Consider the following 7,500-nt stretch of genomic DNA (forward strand, 5'->3'; position numbering starts at 1 on the left):
GTATTATGTTGTTTCTAGTAGGCGAGAGCCGAAACATCGACATGTGAACATCTGGTTTTTAAATCATGAGTCAATTCTCCCTAGTATGATACAGTTGTTAGCCGGTATTGGTAACAGTAGAACAGAGATTTGGAGGGCAAAACCTGCTCATGGGAAATGCTCACAGAGCGCTATCTACCAGTACACATAGTATTATGCTGTTTCTAGTACGCGCGAGCCGAAACATCAGCATGTGAAATGTGTAATCGTGGGTAACTCTAAGTGTGTAGAGTACTGTGTAGTAACTAGTAGCCATGCCAAAGCATGCATTGAAACTCTTCGTGATTTAAAAAGCTCAAAGCAAGATTGACGAGGCCGCAAGGCTATGTCTTTCTAAATTCGAACAAATCGAAAGATTGTTCAAAGTACAATTAAACTGATTGATCCTGTCAGTTGCCATATGCTTGTCTGAAAGACTAAGCCATGCATGTGCAAGCGAAGCTTGAAAAAGTGGAACCGCGAATGGCTCATTAAATCAGTTACTATCTATTAGTTGATTTGCAAGCTAAATGAATAACTGCGGTAACCCTGCAGCTAATGCATGCTGATTGTCCGACACTGTCGGAGACTTTTACAAGACTACACCGGGTGATTTGCTAAGTACAGACACATCCCGTGATGAGTCCTAGTAACTGAAAGATCCCAGATAGCTTCGGCTTGGGGACGGAACTTCCGAATTTCTGACCTATCAACCTATGATGGTAGTGTAACGGACTACCATGGTTGTGACGGGTAACGGGGAATCAGGGTTCGATTCCGGAGAGGGAGCCTTAGAAACGGCTACCACATCCAAGGAAGGCAGCAGGCACGCAAATTACCCACTCTCCGCACGAGGAGGTAGTGACTAGAAATAATGATATGAACCTTTATGGTTTGTAATCAGAATGGAATGGACTTAAAAGCTCCATTGATGAACGAGTAGAGGGCAAGTCTGGTGCCAGCAGCCGCGGTAATACCAGCCTCTACAAGCGTATGCAATAGTTGCTGCGTTTAAAAAGCTCATAGTTGGATCTGTTTGAGTAGAACGGCAACATGGTCTTCAGTTAAATCTGTTGACTCGTTCCGCTCATCCTTCGCATCGAAGAAATAGTTTGCACTTAAATGTGACGAACTGTGGAAACGGTGTTTTCACCCTGAGAAAATTAGAGTGTTCAAAGCATCCTTTGGGATCGAATAATAAAGCATGGAATAATGGAGAATGACCCGCTACTCGATTGATGCCGGTTGGCTGAGTGCGGTAATGATTGAAAGGAACAGACGGGGGCATTTGTATTGCTACGTTAGAGGTGAAATTCTTGGATCGTGGCAAGACAAACTACTGCGAAAGCATTTGCCAAGAATGTTTTCATTAATCAAGAACGAAAGTCAGAGTATTGAAGAGGATTAGATACCCTCGTAATTCTGACCATAAACTATACCAACCTACAATTTGTCAAAGTCGATCTTGACTTGGCAAGAGATTAACCGGGAAACCAAAGTTTATTGGTTCCGGGGGAAGTATGGTTGCAAAATCGAAACTTAAAGGAATTGACGGAAGGGCACCACCAGGAGTGGAGCCTGCGGCTTAATTTGACTCAACACGGGAAAACTCACCCGGTCCAGACATCTTAAGGATTGACAGATTGAATATCTTTCATGATTATATGGGCGGTGGTGCATGGCCGTTCTTAGTTAGTGGAGTGATCTGTCTGGTTAATTCCGATAACGAACGAGATCTTCTCCATCTAAATAATGAAATTCACTATATGTGAATTCAAACACTTCTTAGAGGAACTATGCGGAATTAAATACCGCAGATGAAGTGAGGCTATAACAGGTCTGTGATGCCCTTAGATGTTCTGGACTGCACGCGCGCTACACTGTGTACTTTTAGATTGAGTACTCAGCCCTTGGTCCGAAATGGACTGGGCAATCAGAGAAAAGTACAGCGCTTCAAGGGGATCGTCTGTTGTAACTTGCAGACGTGAACCAGGAATTCCTGGTACTTATGAGTCAACAACTCATAGGGATTACGTCCCTGCCCTTTGTACACACCGCCCGTCGCTACTACTGATTGGATAGTTAAGCAAGAATTGCAAATTCCTACTGTTGGGACTTCGGTCTCCGGCAACGGGATGAAGCGGATCGAGCTTAATTGTCTAGAGGAAGTAAAAGTCGTAACAAGGTTTCCGTAGGGGAACCTGCGGAAGGATCAGTGATTGATTCCTTCGGGCATGGCTGCTGGTAGAGGCCATGTCTGTAGTGCGCATGACGCTCTGTCGCTAGAGATTGCTTGGCAACCAATCTCGAATTATGTATCGAGCTCAAAAACTACTTGTGTGGATACATAGTTCAGCAGTCATGGCAAGGGACTGCTTAAAGGGAGACTAGTTAGCAAAAGCAGCCTAGCAGAACTGCAGCTATCTAGATCTCAGAAGCTGGGTTATAGAAGCCCAGCTATAGACTTGTGAATGAGAAAGGCCTAAAAAGGTCCACAAGTCGCGTGGTTAGAACCGACACGCAAAAATCCCAGCGAGTGACAGAGCGTTGCGCTGTTCAGTGGGAAAGAGTTGAGCTACTCGGGGCGCCCACTGAACTTGCTCCGAGCCAAAGGCTCGAAAAAACACAGCTTAGCCTCAGATCCTTTACATAGAAGGCTAGCTAAAATAAACTTACCTTGGACGAGGGTAAAGTTTAGTCAGTTCTTAGGGGAGAGTAATCCACAGCTTCTCGCCCTCTGAACATTCTCCCAGATATGTAGGTCTGGGAGAGTCTCCTCCTGTTCTTCGGAATCTGGAGGTAGACAAAGACAGTACGATACGATCTTGCATCGGGATGACTAACCGATAATGATCATAATCTGACAATTTTTCCGGCTTGAGGCACCGGAGTCAGATTAAAGACACATACTGAACTAAAGGCGTATGTGCAAAGCTTGTCGGAGTGTAGAGAGTCAAGCTGAGTTGACTCGTCACGTGGTGATGACAACAGCCATGTGCAAAACACTCACAACTTTATCGTCTATGTGGAAAAGGTTGCTAACAGCGCTCTCTATGAGAGGCCCTCGCATATAACTATACGAGGAAAAGGCGATAGAGTTGTTTGAATGTGGGGCAGGTTCATCGACAAGCTAAGTTGATCACATTCTTGTTGTGGCATCCTACTAGAATTGGTCACGGTCTGCACCAACTCTCCCCAAGTTGGCCAGACTTAAAACTAGAAATAAGGTTTGCAGCTATGTGAACCTAGAAACTGTAAAGGAGTTGAAAGAACTTAAAGGAATTGAAAGAGGCCTTGAGGTATATCCTCTTGGTAAAGACCCACAAAAGCTCACAAAAGTGGCTTCGAAGGGCAAAACTGGTTCATCCAAAACAATTGGAGAGCTTAAAGCAGAACCAATTCGAATGAAACACTATTGGTGAAACTTCATCATGAGAACGTCACAAGCTGATCACGCTCTATGATATGACTAGTATTATGTTGCTTCTAGTAGGCTAAGCGCAAGCCGAAACATCAACATGTGAAAGTCGTAGAATTTTGCAATCAAACTGTGGCTAGTACTGTGATGTTACTAGTAACCTGGTGTTCCGTCATATGGCCAAGAGAGCATTTGAAGGCGAAACTTCTGCATGGGAAAGCTGCATCATGATCAAAATTTTATATCGAGTATTATGTTGACGTTAGTAGGCCTTGGCCGAAAACGCAGCATGTGAAAGGTATAGATAAAAGTTATTGTTGCAGTCAGTACTGTGTAGTTACTAGTAGCTGGATTTAAGCTCAAAATGAGACACTGTTGGTGAAACTTCATCATGAGAATGTCACAAGCTGATCAAGCTCTATGATATGACTAGTATTATGTTGCTTCTAGTAGGCTAAGCGCAAGCCGAAACATCAACATGTGAAAGTCGTAGAATTTTGCGATCAAATTGTGGCTAGTACTGTGATGTTACTAGTAACCTTGTGTTACGTCATATGGCCAAGAGAGCATTTGAAGGCGAAACTTCTGCATGGGGAAGCTGCATCATGAACAAAAGTTTATATCGAGTATTATGTTGACATTAGTAGGCCCTGGCCGAAAGCGCAGCATGTGAAAGGTATAGATAAAAGTTATCGTTGCAGTCAGTACTGTGTAGTTACTAGTAGCTGGATTTAAGCTCGAAATGAGACACTGTTGGTGAAACTTCATCATGAGAACGTCACAAGCTGATCACGCTCCATGATATGACTAGTATTATGTTGCTTCTAGTAGGCTAAGCGCAAGCCGAAACATCAACATGTGAAAGTCGTAGAATTTTGCGATCAAATTGTGGCTAGTACTGTGATGTTACTAGTAACCTTGTGTTACGTCATATGGCCAAGAGAGCATTTGAAGGCGAAACTTCTGCATGGGGAAGCTGCATCATGAACAAAAGTTTATATCGAGTATTATGTTGACGTTAGTAGGCCCTGGCCGAAAGCGCAGCATGTGAAAGGTATAGATAAAAGTTAGCGTTGCAGTCAGTACTGTGTAGTTACTAGTAGCTGGATTTAAGCTCGAAATGAGACACTGTTGGTGAAACTTCATCATGAGAACGTCACAAGCTGATCACGCTCTATGATATGACTAGTATTATGTTGCTTCTAGTAGGCTAAGCGCAAGCCGAAACATCAACATGTGAAAGTCGTAGAATTTTGCAATCAAACTGTGGCTAGTACTGTGATGTTACTAGTAACCTTTTCTTACGTCATATGGCCAAGAGAGCATTTGAAGGCGAAACTTCTGCATGGGGAAGCTGCATCATGAACAAAAGTTTATATCGAGTATTATGTTGACGTTAGTAGGCCCTGGCCGAAAGCGCAGCATGTGAAAGGTATAGATAAAAGTTATCGTTGCAGTCAGTACTGTGTAGTTACTAGTAGCTGGATTTAAGCTCGAAGTGAGACACTGTTGGTGAAACTTCATCATGAGAACGTCACAAGCTGATCACGCTCTATGATATGACTAGTATTATGTTGCTTATAGTAGGCTAAGCGCAAGCCGAAACATCAACATGTGAAAGTCGTAGAATTTTGCGATCAAACTGTGGCTAGTACTTTGATGATGCTTGTAGCCAACCGAATTGGTTGAAAAGCCCAATAAGTAAGCTAACTTGGGAGAGCTTGTTGGAAACCAAATGCTACTAGATTGGTCCAAATACATCCTTCAACAGGGGATCACTTGGCTCGCTTTACGAAGAGGAGCACAGCTATATGTGTTAATTCGGTATGAATCGCAAGATTTGTTTACCGACCTCTCTAACGCAAAAGGCGGTCTCGGCTTCGGCTGTTGACTGCGTCCGATTCAGGGTTATATAACTCTCGATTGAACACATTGATGTTCTATTGTTGGTGCTTCCAATAAAATTGGAACACTTAAAGCAGAACCGATTCAAATAATAGCATTCTGATCAATGATTGCATTCCTTGATCAAGAACTGCTGGAGTCATTGTGATGGCGAATTTTCTTCATAAGAAAATTGCAAAGAGACGGAACTTAATGAGACTAGTATTATGTTGTTTCTAGTAAGCGGAAGCTGAAACAGCAACATGTGAAAATCAAGTTTTGTTCAATGATCTCGAGGCGATAAGTACTATGAAGCAACTAGTAGCCTAAGCATGACTCAGATTTGAGACAGTCAAAAAGACTGGCGAAACTTCTTCACATGAAAGTTACATAGAGAACTACAAATGTATACAGCGAGTATTATGTTGTTTCTAGTAGGCGAAAGCTGAAACATCAACATGTGAAAGTTGTCTGCAAACTGTAGAACGATATGTGATTAGTACTGTGCTGTTACTAGTAGCCAGTCTGACTGTAGAAGCCAAGACAAAGGGAAACTAATGCATCTGAAAAGGACAAGTTATGGAAAGGTATGCACGATAAGTATTATGTTGTTTCTAGTAAGCGGCAGCTGAAACATCAACATGTGAACGTCGTTGTGTACAGTAACCTAGAACTATATAGTCCTTAGTAACGTGCATTTACTAGTACCTGTAATTGGTATTCAGACTCAGGCAGTTTGGAATAGTTTGGCAAAGATGCACCAGAGAAAACTGGGATTTGATACAGAAATTGTTGAATACAAGTATTATGCTGCTTCTAGTAGGTTGAATCCGAAACATCAGCATGTGAAAATTGAAAACATTTCTGGTTCGAATTGTCACAAGTATTTGGTGATCTGAGTAGCCAAACTCACTACAACGCCAATTGAAGGCAAAAATTCTCAACGGGAAAAGCTATTCTCATTGAATGAGCTAACAAGACGAGTATTATGTTGCTTCTAGTAGGCGAAAGCCAAAACATCAACATGTGAAAGTCTTGCTGAACAAATTTAATGTTGTTGAGCTCAGTACCGTGTGAATTAGTAGCCATAATTGGCGAGCGAAAATTGAACTGGCGAAACTTCGTCTTTGGAAAATTGCAGATGCCGAGCACTTATTTTGCAACGAGTATTATGTTGACTGTAGTAAGCGAAAGCCGAAACAGCAACATGTGAAAGCTGTTGAAATTTGTGGTCATTTTGCAATAAGTACAAGGAGTGTAACTAGTAGCCAGGTCAAAATTTGGGATAAGAATGAGCAAAAATTCTGCATGAGAACAGTTGAAATTATGAAACTAAATTACAAAGACTAGTATTATGTTGTTTCGAGTACGCGAAAGCGGAAACATCAACATGTGAACGTTTGTAACGAAGTTTCGTTAATTTTCAGCCTAGTACTGAGCAAGAACGAGTAGCCTCATCTCCAATCCCACGCAAAATGTAGTGAAATATGTGAGTGAACCTTATTCACGGTGAGGGTTTCCCGAGGTCTGTATTGCAGCGAGTATTATGTTGCTTCTAGTAAGCGAAAGCTGAAACAACAACATTTGAAAGTTGGAATTAATGACTGAATGGAAACTTCGACCTGTGTTTGATAGTAGTAGCGAACAAAACTGCTGAATCGGTTTCTGTCTCATATTGGTCAGTGAACCAATTAAGAGACAATCAACTACATAACCTGAATTGGGCGAGAGAACCCCCTTAACTTAAGCATATCAGTAAGGGGAGGAAAAGAAATCAACTGAGAATCCCTTAGTAATGGCGAATGAACAGGGAAAAGCTCATCGGGAAGAGAAATGGCAACATTTCTCGGTGTCCGGTATGGTTTGATGCTAGACTGGTGAATTTGTCCTGATGTCTACTGGAAAGTAGCATCAAAGAAGGTGAAAATCCTGTAAAGGTCATTTTCGATACCAGTCATAATGGCTCATTCCTATGAGTAGAGTTGTTTGAAAGTGCAACTCGAAGCTGGAGATATGTCTCTCCAAAAGCTAATTATAAAGCGAGACCGATAGTAAACAAGTACCGTGAGGGAAAGTTGAAAAGCACTCTGAAGAGAGAGTGAAAAGTACGTGAAACTGTTGAAGGGGAACTGGAGTGAGCGTTACCATACTCAATGCCTTGATATTATATTCTCGGCTAC

The 7,500-nt window shown here is 42.1% G+C and overlaps 1 non-coding gene and 1 pseudogene across 1 annotated transcript in view; both read left to right on the forward strand.

Moving 5' to 3' along the window:
* Positions 1-5,195: 5,195 nt before the first annotated feature.
* On the forward strand, positions 5,196-5,347 carry LOC142355733 (5.8S ribosomal RNA; annotated as a pseudogene).
* A 1,683-nt stretch (positions 5,348-7,030) lies between these two features.
* LOC142355734 (large subunit ribosomal RNA) overlaps positions 7,031-7,500 on the forward strand; it is a 3,522-nt gene continuing 3,052 nt past the window's right edge. The window contains exon 1 of the ribosomal RNA XR_012761290.1: positions 7,031-7,500. This exon is cut by the window's right edge and continues 3,052 nt beyond it. This is a non-coding gene — a ribosomal RNA (large subunit ribosomal RNA).

The sequence above is a fragment of the Convolutriloba macropyga genome, unplaced genomic scaffold (assembly GCF_964194025.1).
Source record: "Convolutriloba macropyga unplaced genomic scaffold, txConMacr16.3 SCAFFOLD_4068, whole genome shotgun sequence".
Lineage (NCBI taxonomy): Eukaryota > Metazoa > Xenacoelomorpha > Acoela > Convolutidae > Convolutriloba > Convolutriloba macropyga.